This window comes from Miniopterus schreibersii (genome assembly GCF_964146895.1).
Source record: "Miniopterus schreibersii genome assembly, chromosome: 2".
In the NCBI taxonomy this organism is placed as follows: Eukaryota; Metazoa; Chordata; class Mammalia; order Chiroptera; family Miniopteridae; genus Miniopterus; species Miniopterus schreibersii.
Window position 1 is genome coordinate 78,994,039 of NC_138102.1, and position 18,334 is coordinate 79,012,372.

An 18,334-nucleotide genomic window follows, 5' to 3' on the forward strand; every position below is an offset into this window, starting at 1 on the left:
GTTTAAAATATTACAGATGTCCCTTTTTCTCCCCAATGACCTGTTCCACCCCATTTCTTCCCCCTCCCCAGTCCTTCTCCCCACCATTGTCCATGTCCTTGGGTTGTGCATATATGCATATAACTTCTTTGGTTACTCTCTCCCCCTCCGCCCACCTGCCCTCCTCCATCCTTCTGACATTCTTCAGTCTCATCTATGCTTCCATGTCATTGAATCTATTCTGCTCATCAGTTTATTAAGTTCTTTAGATTCCACGTATAAGCGACATCATGTGATGATTGTCTTTCTCTGTCTGGCTTATTTCACTTAGCATAATTTTCTCCAGGTCCATCCATACTGTGCCAAAGGGTATGAGAATCTTCTTCTTTACAGCTGCGTGGTATTCCATGGTGTAAATGTCCCACAGCTTTTTTATCCACTCATCTACTGATGGGCACTTGGGCTGTTTCCAGATATTAGCTATTGTAAACTGTGCTGCTATGAACATCGGGGTACATATATTCTTTCTGATGAATGTTTCAGGATTCTTAGGATACATTCCTAGGAGTGGAATCACTGGGTCAAAAGGCAGCTCCATTTCTAATTTTTTTTTTTCAGTGTTTACCATTTTCCTTGTTTAAAAGTTTCTGTATTTCTAAATTGAAACTGTTTATCTGAAATTAGCATGGTGTAAAACAAAAATCAAAACAAAAACCCTGCTGCTATGATTTCTTAAAACCATACCTACTCTATTATTGCATGTTGCATTTTATAAAAAGCACTACTCATGCACTCCTTTACAACTGTTTAATACTATTGCTGGCAGAAAAGTTCCTGGATATCAAATTATTAAAAAGTTACTTCAAACCAATTGAAGTTTTATTTAAATGTTTTACAACTTAAAAAATGTTGTATATCAGTTACAAAAGTGAATAGGAAACACACCAATTCATTTGGTGTGCAAAAATATTTTTCCACTACACAGAATTTAAGGGCGTCACTGAATTTTTTTCAAATTTACATTTTCAGCAGAAACATTAAATCAGTAACTTTCTCAAGGAGATGTTAGTATGCTTCCACTTTTGTCAAACTTTTTACCCTTTCACAATGCTACAACCTGTTTGAGTAGTTCTCTGGTTTTGGCCTGAAGCTGTTCCACAGTTTCTTTGTGAGCTTTTTCCATACTGTTCATCTTTGTTCTCAAGTTTGCCTCTTGGTACTGAAAGTCTGCCTTTAGTTCAGTTAACTTTTTTATCTTTTTCTAAAATGGTCTGGTCTCTCTGCTGTAAGAGACGCTTAAGTGACATCACTTCTTCTTTCAGTTGGCTTATAAGGACAAAATTGTCTGTTCCCCCACTATCTGCTGACTGATTTATAGAGCTACTGACAGAAATGGATGCAACTGGCAAATTACCTTACTAATGGCACACATTACATACACCTATCTCCATTAGATGGCTTAGATTCCAATTTGGGCTTTTTCTTTGGAGTTTCATTCTGAATTGCTGCAGAGGATTTATGGCCCTGTTTCCATAGTCCCTGCTCTTGTTCTGGACTCAGATTGCTGATTTTGTGATGGCTACTGCTGTGCCGATGGTGATGGTGATGATGGTGGTGATGTTTTGAATGATGCTGGTCTTTCTCGGTAAGAGATGAAGATGATGAATTTGAATGCGAAGATCCCAGGCTCTTCCTTTGTTCTTTTGTCTTCTGTAAAACTCTTTTGTATGATAAAGTACAGAGCCAGCATAATAACTTTCCATCAACCTTTCTTCTTCCTTCCTCCTTCCGATCAAAAGCACATTGTTGTTTGCACTGTTCACAGGTCTGAGGTGGTCCATATTTCTTTTCTGAATTTGTGCAACGCTGACATTTCGTACCAATAAATGCTGCAATTATGTTACAGTACTGACAAGGCTTAGGCATGCCAAACTGCTTCACATTTTGAGCATACTTCTTACAAATTGTATTAGTTTTGCTCTCTTGTTGAAATTCTGATCTGCAGTAAGTACATTTTACAATAGGATGCGCAATCCAACATTCCTGGAGAGACGTCCCGGCGCCAAGCAAACGCTCTCCTTCGGGTTTAGTCCAAGAGAACTGGTGGAGTGTTTGAACTTCGCACCTGCTTTAACGCATATCAATCATTCGAGTCAATTGCCTCAGGAGACGAAACCACCCCTCGCCTAGGTTTCCACTGGAGAAGGCCCGCCCCTCCGTAGACTCCCTGGGAGCTGTCTAGTAGCCCGCTACTTTACCGCCTGGGCGTTCTCGGCTACTCCATTTCTAATTTTTTGAGGAACCTCCATACTGTTTTCCATAGTGGTTGCACCAGTCTGCATTCCCACCAGCAGTGTGCTAGGGTTCCCCTTTCTCCACACCCTCGCCAGCACTTGTCGTTTGTTGATTTGTTGATGGTAGCCATTCTGACAGGTGTGGAGTGATACCTCATTGTGGTTTTAATTTGCATCTCTCTGATGATTAGCGATGTTGAGCATTTTCTCATGTGTCTCTTGGCCAACCGTATGTCCTCTTTGGAGAAGTGTCGAATTATTCAAGGCCTTTGCCATTTCTTAATTGGGTTGTTTGTCTTCCTCTTGCTGAGTAATATGAGTTCTTTGTACACTTTGGAAATTAGCCCTTATCAGATACATCCTTGACAAATATGTTTTCCCAGACCGTGGGGTTCCTTTGTATTTTGAGGCTGTTTATATTTCTTCTTTTAGCCCATGTTTCATCCTTCCTGGTTTATTTCATCTTTTGGTTTAGCACATCCTCCAAAAAGTTTCTGAAAAAGGGAGTCTTGGTTAGTTTTTGCTATAATATGCTGCATACCAACCAACCACAAAAACTTAGTGGGCATCTAGCCTTCAGCATGGGGACTAGATTCAGCTGGCCTTCTTTTAGACTAGTAATCCTGACTAGTTATAAGAATCACTTGGGATGATTGTTAAAGACAGATTCCCGGGATCCTCCCAAACTTTGATTAGTTTCCAAAGCAGGGGCCTGGAAATTCTTTTAACAAAGCTACTCAGGTCATTTTGTCATTTGGCAAGTGTGATAAATACTACTGTAGATGTTGGTTCTGTAAACCTAGGTCTTCAAAACTTGCCCCAGGTAGGCATATTGGAGCCACTTGGGGAGTCTGATAAAAATACAAATGCTGCTGATTTCAACAATGGAGGCAAGTCTCTAGGATTTGAAGTTTTTACCATCCTGCCTCCCCAAGGTGATTCTGAAGTACAGCCAGGAGCTGGGGAACCAATGCATTAGCATATAGTGCTACCAGCTAATGCAATAACTTACATCTTTAATCACTTTGCCCTCACTGACTTTGATCTTTACTGTGTTCAGGACATTCCCCGCTACTTACAAACCCACTGTGGGAAAGAAAGGTGGGTAAATTTTGACCCCTAGCTATAGCAACTTCAGTCTGGTGTGAAAGACAGGTATACAGGAGAGATTAAATATGGTGGCAGACTGAGTGGAAGCTACACTGACACTCTCCTGGGACGAAACTGGAAATACAACTAAAATATAGAAAAACCATCCTGAATAATCAACTGCAACTGAAGACGAGCTGGAGAGCATCCTCACAACCAAGGAGGAAAAGTGGAGACCACATAGAGACTGGGAGGAAGTGCTGGATGGGCTCCCACAGGCAGCAGCTGAATGTCCAGAGGGATATCTCAGCTATGGGGGGTTTCCACTGAGAACTCTTGGGCCTAAACCCCAGGCTGGCATCCCAGTCAAGAGCACCATAACTGAGAAAGGTGCCCACATAACATCTGGCTGTGAAAAGGAGACAGATTTCTGTCTGCCAGAGAGAGACAGCTGGACATGCAGGCACCCTCTTAAAGAGCCAAAGCACAAAGTTTCATGTGCAGCCACTCACATTGGGCCCCAGCAGAGGGATGGCAAGTGGACTAGAGCTGTGTGAGGAGAATCTAGGGTTGTGAGATCTGGAAATAGAGCTCAGAGGGCACCCCTCTGGGTTCCTGTGCTGAGTCATTCCCCCATTTTGCAGAAGCAGAAATTTACCTTCCAAGCAGCTTTTGCCTGAGCGGGGAGCAATTGCCCCACCCTGCTGAAAGACTTCTCACCCAACCTCAGGGAGTTTCTACAGCCTGAGGCTCATTAAGAGACTGATAACAACCAGCCACCCCACCCTGGGGAGTTTCTACAGCCTAAGGCCCATTAAGAGAATCAGATTAATCAGCCTGCAGGCAGAGGCGACTTCAGAGTGCTTTGAGTCTTTGCCTGATATACTTCTGGACCCAGGACTTGGAAAAGCAGACTTTGGTGTGCATCTTGGTCCTATCCAAATGCACCCAACCCCAACAGAGGTGACCTCAAGCCGAGGGTTGTGGGTGTTCCAAACTGGGTACTCAAGGCAAGTCGCAAACAGCAACTGACATTGGCCTGCACCAGAGACTTTCCAAAAAGACTGAGAGTCCTAGCAGGCCTACCTAATACAGGCAGCCAAAATGGGGAAATAAAAAAACAAGCCCCAAATGAAAGAACAAGAGAAGTCTCCAGAAAAAGAGAGAAATGAAATGGAAATAAGCAATCTATCAGATATAGAGTTCAGAATACTGATTGTAAGGATGCTCAGCAGCATGAAAAAAGATATGGAAACTATGAAGGAAATTAAGAATGACATAGCAGAAATAAAGAATACATTGGAAGGAATAAACAGCAGATTACAGGAAGCTGAGGGCTGGATCAGTAAATTAGAAGACAGGGTAGAAGAAAATCACTAAATCAGAGACCCAAAAAGAAAAAAACAATTAAAAAAGAGGAGGACAGCCTAAGGGAGCTGTGGGACAACATGAAACATAACAATATTCGCATTATAGGATTGACAGAGGAGGTCGAAAGTAGGCAAGGGTTAAAGAACCTGTTTGAAGAAATAATGGCAGAAAACTTCCCTAACCTGGTCAAGGAAAAAGTCACACAAGTTCAGGAGGAACAGAGAGTCCCAAGCAAGAAGAGCCCAAAGAGGCCCATCCCCAGACACATCACAATTAAAATACCAAAAATTCAAGACAAAGAGAGAATCTTAAAGGCAGCTAGAGAAAAGCAATCTATTACCTACAAAGGAGCGCCCATAGGTTGTCAGCTGATGTCTCATCAGAAACTCTACAGGCCAGAAGGGAGTAGCATGAGGTATTCAAGGTAATGCCAAACAAGGCTCTGAAACCAAGACTACTCTATCCAGCAAGTCTATCATTCAAAATAGATGGTGAAATAAAGATCTTCCCAGGCCAAAAAAAAAAAGGCTAAAGGAGTTTATCACCACCAAACCAGCATTGCAAGAAATGTTAAAGGACTGCTGCAATAATAAGAAGAAACAGAGAGAAAAACATAGGCATTTAGAATTAAAATGGCAACAAATAAGGACCTATCAATAATAACCTTAAGGACTTTAAGAGAGAGATCAATAGCAATACAGTATCATAGTCATGGACTTTAACACCCCACTGACTTCTCTGGGTGGATTTTCCAGAGAAAAAGTCAACACAGAAACAGTGACTAAATGGCACACTAGATCAGATGGATTTAATTGATATTTACAGAACATTTTACCCCAAAGCTGCAGAATATACATTTCTCTCAAGTGCACATGGGTCATGGTCATAGGCAGATCACATGTTAGGACACAAAACAAGTCTCTACAAATTCAAGAAGATTAAAATCATCTCAAGCATCTCAGATCACAAGGGCATGAAATTAGAAATCAACTACAATAAAAACACTCAAAAACATTCAAACACATGGAGGCTAAATAACATGTTATTAAAAATGAATGGGTTACCAATAAGATCAAGAAATAAATCAAAAACTTCCTGGAAACAAATGAAAATGAACACACAACAACCCAAAATCTATTGGACATAGCAAAAGCAGTCTTAAGAGGGAAGTTCGTAGCACTGTAGGCCTACCTCAAAAAGCAAGAAAAGTTTTTAGTAAACTAATCCTACAACTTAAAGAATTAGAAAGCTCCCCCATGAAGCCATCCAGATCAGGGCTTTTGTTTGTTGGGAGTTTTGTTTAGTGCTTCAATTTCATCATTTGTTATTAGCCTATTCAGGTTTTCTGATTCTTCCTGACTCAGTTGTACATGATCGCACTCATATGTGGAATCTAATAAACAAAATAAACTGAGGAAAAAAATAGACCCAGAAACATAGAAGCATGGAACAGGCTGATGAATCTCAGTCAGAAGGCAGGGGTGGGGGAGTGGGTGGGGAGAGATTAATCAAAGAACTTATATGCATATATGCATAACCTGTGGACACAGACAGTAGTGTGGTGAAAGCTGAGGGTGGGGGAGTGGATGCTGGGTGGAGGGGATCAATGGGGAAAAAAGGGGGGATATCTGTAATACTCTCAACAATAAAGATAAATTTTTTTTAAAAAAAAGACAGGTTTGCAAACAATTAGCTAAAAGACAATGCTAATCAGAAGTCAATATTTTCTAACCCAATCAGATTAGAGTGTGTTATTTTGATACCTCAGGAATATCCCTGGTGAAACCTGAAACTGGCCCTCATACACAGAAGGCAAGGTGAGACCAAAGAAAGAGGCAAGGCATTCCAGATTCTTGGGTGGCAGGTTTAATAAGCAAGGGGACTTATGAGATGTCTTAGACTTTCACAAGTTGAACAGATCTCTGCACCTGCCCGCCAGAATCTTAGGAGTTTATACAGAGGCCTTAATGGGGTTCAGCCACATATACAGCCCAGATGGTCTCAACACATTACACTCTTAAGACTGTGTCCTTGAAATAGTTCCTAGTGTGGGAACAGTGGGCAGAAAGTACATTCCAAGGACAGAGGAAGGGGTGAGGAGCCTCCAATTACCTGGGCCCGCTTTCCGGTCAATCGGTGGTCATGTCTTCTCAATTATCTCCTCCAACAGTATTCTTCCAATTGTCCCATATACACTTAATGAGTGACTGTTTTGTGCTAGGTACTATGTAGGTTGAACACTTGACACTCCTCCATATATGAATTTTGGGAACATGGGCTGATTTTTTGGTCACTTAATTGTAAAACAATCTAAATCATGATATCTGGTTCTGATATTTTGTCTTGTGCTTTTGGAAAATCACTTAACCATCTATCATCTTTCTCTTTTTCTCTCTCTCTCCATTTACTGCTGCTGATATTTGGAAATCTCAAGACATTTACTTAAAACTCTATTTAAATTCATTATGGAATGTTACTGCTCCAGAGGATATTTGGAGCTGTTTCTGGTCTTTTCTATCTTCTTACATTACTCTAACTAGCTATCCATCTACCATCTATTCAGTTTCACTTCATATAGAGTGATAGATATCTATATCTGTGTCTACTCACTGTATACATAAAGTGAGTAATATGAGTGAATGTGTGTGTGTGTGTGTGTAAGGATAAAGCAAACAGGAAATTAAGCTAAAACAATAAAATCCATCTTGGCTCAAAGGGACTAGACCAGATAGCCTAATTCTGTTCATCATTGCTTCTCTCTTTGCTCATGTTGCATTTACTGTGGCTTCTCAATTCTACTTCACAACCTCTTAGCTCAAACATCCTCTATCAGCTCACAATAATATCTTTGTCTCTTATTTTACATTTTTGAGGATAAAATCTAATTGACCCATCTTGTCTCAGTTTGGGCACAGTCTTTATCTTAATCCACATCATAAGTCCCTGGTCACACTATGGATTGGTACCTTTGGGTTAAGTGCTCTCTCTGAGTCTAATAGCTATTGTGTAAGATGGGTGGCGTGGACATTAATTAGCATGCTAGGCTTCCCCTTTGAAAGCTGTGGATGGAAAGGTTTAAAGTTGGGTATGACAGAAAAAAAATCACCAAATATATTGATTTCACAGTTCTAACTTCCCCACATCCTATCCTAAGAGACTTCAGGTAAATCACTCAATACAATAAACCCTTGATTTTACAGACCTCAATTTAATGGACTTTGGATTTAACAGACAAAATTTTCGGTCCATACGTCATATGTGAAAATTAACACCCTATTAATTTTAAAATGCTTTTACTTCTAATTTTTACTTCTAATTAAATTAACAGGTTATTTTTTTGTTATTAATTCACTGTTATTTTAAACAAATTTTAGCAAATAGGCCAAATGTTGGAAAAAACACTAGTAATTTAGCTAATATACATAAATAGTACATATCTACAACTATAGTCTATATATTTACATCCAAGAGTCACCGTTGTTAAACAATGTTCAGAGAATGATTAGCATGTGATCACATCTCATCTTGCTCATGCAGTCATTGGTTCTGTTGTCCAGTGGCATGACTTTCTGCAGCAGTGAATTAGTGTGCTAAGCCACACCCCAGCCGTATGCACTTGTTTACTTGCAGTGACTGATGAGTGCACCCATTTACTAGACCTATTCAGTATAAATTTAAAATTACTGTAATGCATATAGAAAACTTTATGAAATTAAACTTTTCATACATAATTTTAATTCTACAAATGTGTCTACATGAGTAAACACAGGTAAAGTAACTAATTTGTCAATTTTTTAACACACTTATTCACAAAACCTACTTTATTATATAACCGATTTTCGGCTTTAATGGACACCCCCTCACTTGAGTTAGTCCATTATATAGAGGTTTTACTGTACTGTTGAGTTTCTGTTCCTTCATCTGTAAAATGGATATGATCATACGTGTTACACAAGTTTGCTGTGAGGAGTAAATGAGATAAAAGGAATGAGCAGAGCATTGAGCCTATTACATGACAGACACTCAATAAAGAATTATAATTAGCCCTAGCCAGTTTTGCTCAGTGGTTAGAGCATTGGCCCTCAGATTGAAGGGTCCTGGGTTGGATTCCAGCCAAGGGCATGTACCTCGGTTACAGGCCGTGGCCCCAGTCAGGGCAAGTGTGGGAGGCAAACAATCGATGTCTCTCTCACATCAGTGTTTCTCTCTCTGTGTCTCTCTCTCCCTTCCACTCTCTGAAAAGCAATGGAATAAACATCCTTGAGTGAGGATTTTTTAAAAAATTATAATTAACATTCCACCCTGCCTAGGTGGCTCAGTTGGCTGAGCATTGTCCAATGCACCAAAAGGTTGCTGGTCCGATTCTTGGTCAGGGCACAAGGCTGGTTTCCTGGCTTGATCCCCAGTAGGGAATGTGAAAGAGGCAGGCAATCGATGTTCTACGCTCACATGGATGTTTCTTCCTCTCTCCATCTCCCTCTCTCTCTAAAAAAATCAATGAAAATATATATTTTTAAAATTATAATTAACATTCAGACACAATGGTAAGTGTTTTACAGCAGTTAATCATCTTAACTTTCCAAACAAGAACTCTACTCTGTTAAATCTGAATTTTCTGTTGGTCGAAAGCTTATGAGGAGTAGAATTTTGTCTGTAAACATACTATGCTTTCTAAATTTAACATTTATAAAGGGCCCATTAGATGCAAAGTTTAAGGAGTAGTGTCAGCTACCCTAGAATGCAAAGTGAAGAGAAAGTGCCTGAGGAAGATGAGAATCTAAGTGAGAAGTGACAGCATCTAATGCAAATAAATTAGACTAATAATCTGAAAAGAGCTCAATAAAATATTTAGTCAAATGCAGAGTTGCCCAAAATCTGCCTTTCTACACATCCATCTTCCTCACTATTCCTGGAATGGTTTCTAGGCACTAGTTATTTCAGAGGTAAGTACTCACTCACTCAAACCCCCTTAAGAGAAAAAGGATTTGTGGTAAGTCCACATGGACTTGACTTGGATCAGAGGACCTTCTAGGAGCCAGCACCTCTGTTCAGTTATCAAGGCCTACATGATCTTATTACAGCTGCACTGGTTTCCTCTCCCTACCAACTAGCCAACTTGGTCTAAACATTATATACTTAAACTTGGAAGGAGCCAGACTGAATGGCTTAGTAATGACCATAGTCTCTATAGGCCAGAACCATCCTTTTAATCCACTTCAGAGTCCTATCTGTGAATGGACTGTCCTTGGATCAGATCCTCTGATACTTCTTGTCCAATCATGATCAACCCTGCCCCAACCTGTGCAAGGCAACTTCCCTGAGCAAAAACTGTGGGCAGGTAAGTCTCATCTAGGAGGCGAAATTAGGAGTAGAAAGCACTATGTCTACCTGAAAGACATTCTCAGCATATATATATATTTCTTTTTCTTTTTTTAAATTTTATTTTTGTTTAAAATATTACAGATGTCCCTTTTTCTCCCCAATGACCCATTCCACCCCATCCCATTCCCCTCCCCAGTCCCTCTCCCCACCATTGTCCGTGTCCTTGGGCTGTGCATATATGCATATAAATTCTTTGGTTACTCTCTCTCCCTCCACCCACCCACCTCCCTCCATCCCTCTGACATTCATCAGTCTGATCTATGCTTCCATGTCATTGAATCTATTCTGTTCATCAGTTTACCAAGTTCTTTAGATTCCACATATAAGCAAGATCATGTAATGTTTGTCTTTCTCTGCCTGGTTTATTTCACTTAGCATAATATTATCCAAGTCCATCCATACTGTCCCAAAAGGTAAGAGATCTTTCTTCTTTACAGCTGCATAGTGTTCCATGGTGTAGATGTCCCATAGCTTTTTTATCCACTCATTTACTGATGGGCACTTGGGCTGTTTCCAGATTTTAGCTATTGTAAACTGCTCTGCTATGAACATAGGGGTGCATAATTCTTTCTGATTAGTAAGAGAATCTTAAAGGCAGCAAGAGAAAAACAATCTGTTACCTACAAAGGAGCTCTTATAAGTCTGTCAGTTGATGTCTCATCAGAAGCTCTACAGGCTAGAAGGGAATGGCATGAAGTATTCAAGGTAATGCCAAAGAAGGATCTGAAACCAAGACTACTCTATCCAGAAAAGATATCATTAAAAATAGATGGTGAGCCTGGCCGTGGCTCAGCGGTTAAGCATCGACCTAGGATCCAGGAGATTGAGGTTTGATTCCCGGCCAGGGCACATTCCCGGGGTTGTGGGCTGCAGCCGATCAATGACTCTCTTGTCATTGATGTTTCTATCTCTCTCTCTCCCCCTCTTTTCCTCTCTGAAATCAATAAAGATATGTTTAAAAAACAAAACAAAAACAAAATAGGTGGTGAAATAAAGAGCTTCCAAGACAAAAAAAACTCTAAAGGAGTTTATCACCATCAAACCAGCATTGCAGGAAATGTTAAAGGAACTGCTGCACTAAGAAGTAGAAATAGGGAGAAAGAGAAACATAGGCATAAAGAAATAAAATGGCAATAGATAAGTACCTATCAATAATAATCTTAAATATAAATGGATTAAATGCTCCAATCAAAAGATACAGGGTAGATGAATGGATAAGAAAACAGGACCCAAATATATGCTGTCTACAAGAGACACACTTCAGAACAAAAGACACACAGCTTGGACAAAAAACACACAAAACTGCTGGAGGACTTTAAGGGAGAGATCGACAGCAATATAGTCATAGTAGGGGACTTTAACACCCCACTGACTTCACTGGATGGATCTTCCAGACAAAAAAATCAACAAGGAAATAGTAACTCTAAATGACACACTAGATCAGATGGACTTAATTGACATTTACAGAACATTTCACCCCAAAGCTGCAGAATAGACATTCTCCTTAAGTGCACATGGGGCATTCTCAAAGATAGACCACATGTTAGAACACAAAACAAGTCTCTACAAGTTCAAAATGACTGAAATCATATCAAACATCTTCTCGGACATTTACACCATTTAATACTATACAGCTGTAAAAAAGAAGGATCCCTTACCCTTTGAAGCAGTGTGGTGGGACCTGGAGAGTGTTATGCTAAGCAAAATAAGCCAGTCAGAGAAAGAGAAGTATCCCATGATCTTATTCATACCTGGCATTTAATGAACAAAATAAACCAATGAACAAAATAGATCCAGAGACCATAGAAGCATGGAACAGACTGACCAATCTCAGAGGGAAGTTTGGGGGGTGGGGGTGGGGGGGAGAGATTAACCAAAGCACTTATATGCATATATGCATAACCCATGGACACAGACAATAGTGTGGTGAAGGCCTGGGGGAAGGGGGTGCAGGGTGGAAGGGATCAATGGGGGAAAAAGGGGGAATTTGTAATACTTTAAACAATAAAAATAAATTGAAACATAAAAAAAGAAAGAATGACAATAAGTAAATAAATAAAGTACAATAAACGTTTAATGAAAATATAACAAAATGATATGCTTTTCTTAAACTACCACAATATATGAAAATATCTACCTCCTTTCTTGTCCTGAAAGATCTCCCTTGTTTCAGGTCAGTTTTCTTGATTCCCCCACATCAGGGCCACTGACAGCTCAGCCCTATATGCACTGAGCTGCCCAGCCCCATTTCCTAGTCTCACATCCAACCCAGGTGGAAAAAGGATCAAACCCCCAAATCTCTCTCTCTCAGTCCTTACAAACACCTGCTCAGCACATTCAAGTCTGAAAGATCATCATAAGCCAAGATAGGGCTAAATTCAGATTTGGGGAGGAAGAGCTCCCCTAATGGAAACAACTTACTGAAGCATAGTCCTACAAGAAAATAACAGCAGGAGACCATGCATCTCCTCCTAAATCATCACATGCCTATCTTCCCCAGGAATAATGAAGATAAATTTGCTTATACTATGTGCATAACTAAAATAGCCCAAAATAGCACTGGCCAGTGTGGCTCAGTTGGTTGAAGCGTTGTCCCATACACTGAAAGGTTGTGGGTTCTATTCCTGGTCAGGGCACCTACCTAAGTTGCTGGTTCAGTCTCCCAGTTGGGGTGTGTGCAGGAGGCAACCAACCAATCGATGTTTCACTCTCAGGTAGGCCTCTTTCTCTAAAGAAAAAAAATCAATCAAAGAAAAAAATTAAAGAGCCCAAAATAGATCACACAATTTCTCCAGAGAGATCACTTTAAAAAACACTGTGTTGATAACCTTCTCCTTTAAAAACCCCTTCCCAAATAAAGTTTTTCATAGCCCTGCATTGGTTAAATGGCAAACTTCACATCTTTGTACACTTCCATGTGTTGTTCCCCTTGTTTGGAAACCACCCCCTTCTTTAATTGGGAAATTTCTCACCATTCCCCTAAAGACACAGTTTATCAGTTGGCTGCTCCCCGCAGAGCGGCCCGGCCTCCGCGCTGCTCCCACAGGGCTGGGCATCAGTGCCGCACCCTAGCCTAGGGCACCAGCGCGAGAAGCCTGGCTTCGGGACAAGCAGCGTCACTGCACATAAGTTAGTTACCACCGCTGTGCCTTACTTTCCTCATTTGATAAGATTGTAAATTTATTGCTACACTGTAGGCTTGTTCTGATGTATAATACAAATAAAGTTTTAGAGTAGTGATGGACACAGAATAAAATCTAACGAAATGTTACCTCTTATACATTTCTGCTGCGGCCTTCAACACTGTGTAAGCAAGCTCCAATGAGTCTCTTGTTGAACAACTACACAATTCCGGGTTTTCTCTAATTCACTAAGAAAATTAGGGCAACTGCTTTTTACATCAGGGCTGGCTTCCACCTTTCCTACCTGTAGGGATTGTGCTGTCAAACACGGAGTCCCTATACCCCCAGTTTAGACTGCCTAAGCCACCGCGTGGTTGTCTGTGTGGACTCTGAGAAAGAAGATACCTACCAAAAGTGGCTCCCAGTGGCTAACTAGGCTTAAAGTAAAACAAAACAAAACAAAAAACAGAGCCTAGCAGCCATTTCTATAAAGGGGCCTCTAATGTAAACTGTGCCTCAGGGAGAAGCCTGCCACGAACGCCTCCCTGTCCTGCGACCCTGCCTTCAGAGCCGCCGTTTCTCAGGTGGCCTGGAATCCTGTTTCAGCCAATAAGGCTAAGGCTTTCCCCACCCAATCCGAGCAGCACAGCTATAGCCCCTTCTTCACTAACCAATCAGAGTGGCTCCATTCTGACCAATCAGGACAGTGCCTTTTGGACCAATCAAACTGAGAAGACTTGGAGTGCTTATTTGCATGAGGATGGACCAATCAGGGACCAGGGGCGGGGACTTCTGTATATATAAGCCAGCTCCCCTCACTCTTTAAGAGCGCGCTTTTACATTGCAGTTAAGCCTTTGTTCCTTGGCTAGAGCTGGCACCCCAAAGCTGCCTCACTGCGGCGGAGTGGAGCGGGCCAGCACAGAGCAGAGCTGTTTAGCCAGAGAGGGGGACACCTCATGGTTGTGCTGTATCACAGTTGAGCCATTTGCACAGAATAAAGTTTCCTTCTTCACCACACCCCAAGTTGGGAATTCCTATTGGTGTTGAATTGGCACTGAGGACCATCAGTTGACATGGGTGACAGTCTATTTTTATTCTTCCTTTGAAGCAAGTGTTTTAGTCCAAGGGAATGTAGATGCATATGAGCTCCTCCTTTGTAAGGATGATTTACACTTTAATAGGCTTAATTACTTTTTAAAAAGTTGTCCCATCCCTTCCCCTAGAGTATGAGCTGAGACATAAAGTTGAGTCAAATTTATAATGTTCCTTTGACTTTATGAGAAATAAACCCTGGAGATGAGTATGGGTTCTCAAGTTGTGTAGTTCCTATGAAATTATAATGGGTAGGTTTGGTTTTAGAAGAATGTTAAGGCAGCTTTCCCCTCTACAGTACGACTAATAATGGCAGTTATTAAAATTGAAGCCAAAATACCTAGAATTAAGATTTTGGCAGAACATACTGACATTCCTAAGTTTTGCACATTTTAAGTATATGCCTTGATGAAATGTTCACTTCTCACTTAGATTTTAAAAGCAAGTGGTGGAAACAAATGACAGAAATTAAAGTTATATGACAAATATACGTCACATGTTTGTCCTCTAATGAATCTTAAAATTAAAATTAAGATAAGGAAAAAAGCATGAGTTGAAAATCAAGATTAAAAACAGCTTAGAAAATCCTTGAGGAACTAACAGAAGGGTATTTCAGGCAATTTAAATTTCCTGGGAAACTTTGTTTGTTTTGAATCCGTGGAGAATATTTTTTACTGTCAAGGCTCACCTGTCAAATTTGGCACAAATTTGTAAGCCAAATGATTTCACTTGGCCCATTTTTGACATGAATCTATCTATAGTTTCCCTCTGGCTTTCCAAAAAAAAAGCCCACCCATCACTGACTGAAGTAGAAACCCCTGAATCAGTGAGCTCAGTCTGTCTTCCCTGCAATGCCCCAGTTGGTTGTAGAGTGCTGCTTGGATGCTCAATTATATTTTCTCCCCTTAGTTCTGGCTAAAAGTGGACAAAGAGCTCTAGGCTTCGTGGGAATCCCTTTTGCCCTGATTGGCTGTACGTTCTACTCAAATACAATAGGGGAAAACATGATTTCAATGTGCAAATCGATGCTGCAAAATTATTTCACTATATAAAGCAGGGTTTGCTTTATCAGGGACAAAAAAAAATCTTTCTCCACATTTAACCAATCATTCTTGTTCCACCTCTTATCCCCCACCTCACCAGGTTGCCTCAGTTCCTGTCATGTTAGTGTTCCTTTTGTCCACTAGTTTCTCATGTGACATGGACTATTTGTCTACTATCCTTACAAAGATTTTGGTTTTTATCATAATGGCTATTAACCAATCCACTTCTAGAATCATGATCATTGTTTATTAAAATCCAGGGCATAAATTTTCTTTAAAGATCCATCTATTTCCAAAGCTTACTTCCTCCCTTTTTCTCAAGTAAAACAGAGATTCTACTTTTAGACTAATAAAAAAGACATCATTCAGAGAGGATATGAAGATCTAAGAAAAATTATCTCTTATGTATATTTATTTATTAAGTAAAAATGGTTCAGTTTTCTAAAATGCAACTGGTAGTTTTTTCTGCAACAAAACTAAATATTCGATAGAATAAAAGATGTTGAGAAGTCAAGATGTTTAATGTTAAAATATGCATATGTAATGAAAATGGTGGCACATTTATATTTCTTGAAGCTGTTGTAAAAATTAAACAATTTTTAAAAGGCTTATCAAATACTTTTTTAAACTTAGAATCTGAGTTTATTCTCTATAAGTGAATCTCTTTTGCAAATGGACTACTAATGTCACATACCAGTAGGGGGCACTAAAGCATTGCTTTTAAATATTAAACATTTATCGAAGTGTTTTGAAAAAGGACTTTTGGCAACTTTTTTCTTGCCCTTTAGCATAATTGGAAAATGATTAAAGACACTGGCAAGGGAAAGAAACAGTTCAATTAGAAAATCAAAGCTAACAAATTACCATCACTAAGTTAGCAGAGAGAGAAACATTTTCTGTGTAAATACCAGCATGATAGCTGTTTAAGATGTTTAGTATTAGTGAATGTCTCATGGACACAAAACTTCATGCTAGTTCTCTGACATGCCTTAACGACTGTGGACAGTTATGAATGGGAATCCCCCAAAGTGAAACAAATGGCAAAACTCAATTGCACATGGTTGGCTATATACTTTGATGGTCTAGAATATGTAATTTTAAAACCCTAGAATGTAAAAAAAGAGAAAACCCATTGACATGGACAACAGTGTTGTGATTGGGGGGGGGCAGCAGTGGGGGTGGAGGTGGAAAAGGGCATAGAGGGAATAAATGGTGATGGGGGGGAAAAGAAAGTAAAAGAAATCCTAGAATGTAATAGCTTTCAGAATGCTGATTGTTTGGGCATGGACTTGAAGTGTGGCAAGAGTATATGGTGAGGATGGCCAGATGACATTCTCACATTCTTGGCTGTCAGTGCCACATTTACGTTGGCAGGCTGGACTTCTTGGGGCCCTGCTCTCTATAACCAGCACCATGGGGTAAATGAACATCTGGTCCTTAAAAAGTGAGTGTTCTATTTCTTGGACTGTTTATTTCCATGAGAATGAGAGGGAAAAGCAAGGCTATGCATTTTCCTTTGGCCACATTGCACACCTAGAGATGCGTACTGAATGTAGCCTGGCCTATGGCATTTTTTCATTTTTCTTACAAATTTTAGTAATGTAGAAAGAAATCATAGGCACAGGGAAAAAATTCCTATGGCTCTGAATATTAAGATTTATATCAAATACAGGACCCAGTCCGGCTAGTGTCTGTTGGCTTGGTGCTCTCTTCTTGCCAAGATATTGAAAGCTCTCTCTGCAAAGTAATTCAGCTGCACCAGACGTGAGATGAGCTGGGTTTAGAGCCAGGCATGAAAGCAGCTGTAGTAATGTGAGCTCAAAGGAATGCAAGTATATGTGGGGAATGCCAATTTCAAAAGTAGGTTCTCAAAAGAGTGTTTCTCTCCCCATTCAGAGGCCTGTGTTAATGCCAAGACTAGGAAGGGGGTCTTTCTTCCTTCTTTTCTTTTTTATTCTGTCTATGTGAAAAGGTGAGTTAGCTGAACCTGTTATGGTTATCATTTCACAACATATATGTATCAATTAAGCCATCATGCTGTATGCTTTAAACTTTATACAGTGATGTATGCCAATTATTTTTCAGTAAAACTGGGGGGGAAAGACTAGGAAGAGAATTAATTATTGTCATCAGCCCAAACAGGTGTATATCAAAGGCATGGACTATGATGCTGAGACCAAGTCTCAAAGAGGGGGGTCACTGAATGATGACTCACATTATCAATTGTGATTCCAAAAGGCCTGAGCTGTGGGAGGCCTGAAAAGAAGCTGCAGAGGTTATGGGAGAGCCTGTGTCTGCAATGTGGGTGAACTGAATCCAACACTGGCACACCTAGAGAATGTGTGGCCAGCTCCAGGGAAGGCTGGTCTGGCATTAGGATCCTTTACAGCCACTTGGACCATAGCAGGTGAGGAGCTTGAATGCATTTTGGATTGCTGGGTGTGGGACCGAGGAGCTTTACATGGGTTCTGCAGGCTCTGAATGGCTTACGATCTGGTCTGTGTTTGCCTTATTCCATTGGCTGACCTTCCCTTACTTTCAATGAGCCCTCATCACAAACACTTTTCATGCAAGGACTCTGCTTTTCCTAAATGTGATATTTTCGAAGGGCTCTCCAGAAGCCTAGGGAAGGTGGGAGAGAACAGCTCCAGGGGCTAGGGATGTGCGAAGGGGAACCTCCCCTGGCCATTCTTACTGGTCCACAGGACAGTTTCCTGAGGGCAACGGGTGATGGACTTGTGTGGGGGGCACAGTTAAGCCCTCATGTATTACAGATATAAGACCAACTGGAAGGGGGTAAAAGCCCTCCATGGAACTAAGGCTATGATAGGTTCCCGCTCAGTATAGAGCCCCTCTATCTTAAAAAAGAATCTCAGACCCAGTAAATATGCCTGCAATGCCTGGGGCTAATCCCACCTATAAGCACTATTATATAATTATCTCAGTTGACCCACAAACAGC

At 40.5% G+C, this 18,334-nt stretch overlaps 1 pseudogene across 1 annotated transcript; it reads right to left on the reverse strand.

Moving 5' to 3' along the window:
- Positions 1-653: 653 nt before the first annotated feature.
- On the reverse strand, positions 654-15,068 carry LOC308552449 (protein FAM76B pseudogene; annotated as a pseudogene). The gene is made up of 3 exons (XR_014000667.1): positions 15,019-15,068; positions 1,421-2,104; positions 654-1,362 (listed from the first exon to the last, which is right to left on the reverse strand). The product of XR_014000667.1 is annotated as a protein FAM76B pseudogene (transcript).
- Between the last annotated feature and the right edge of the window lie 3,266 nt (positions 15,069-18,334).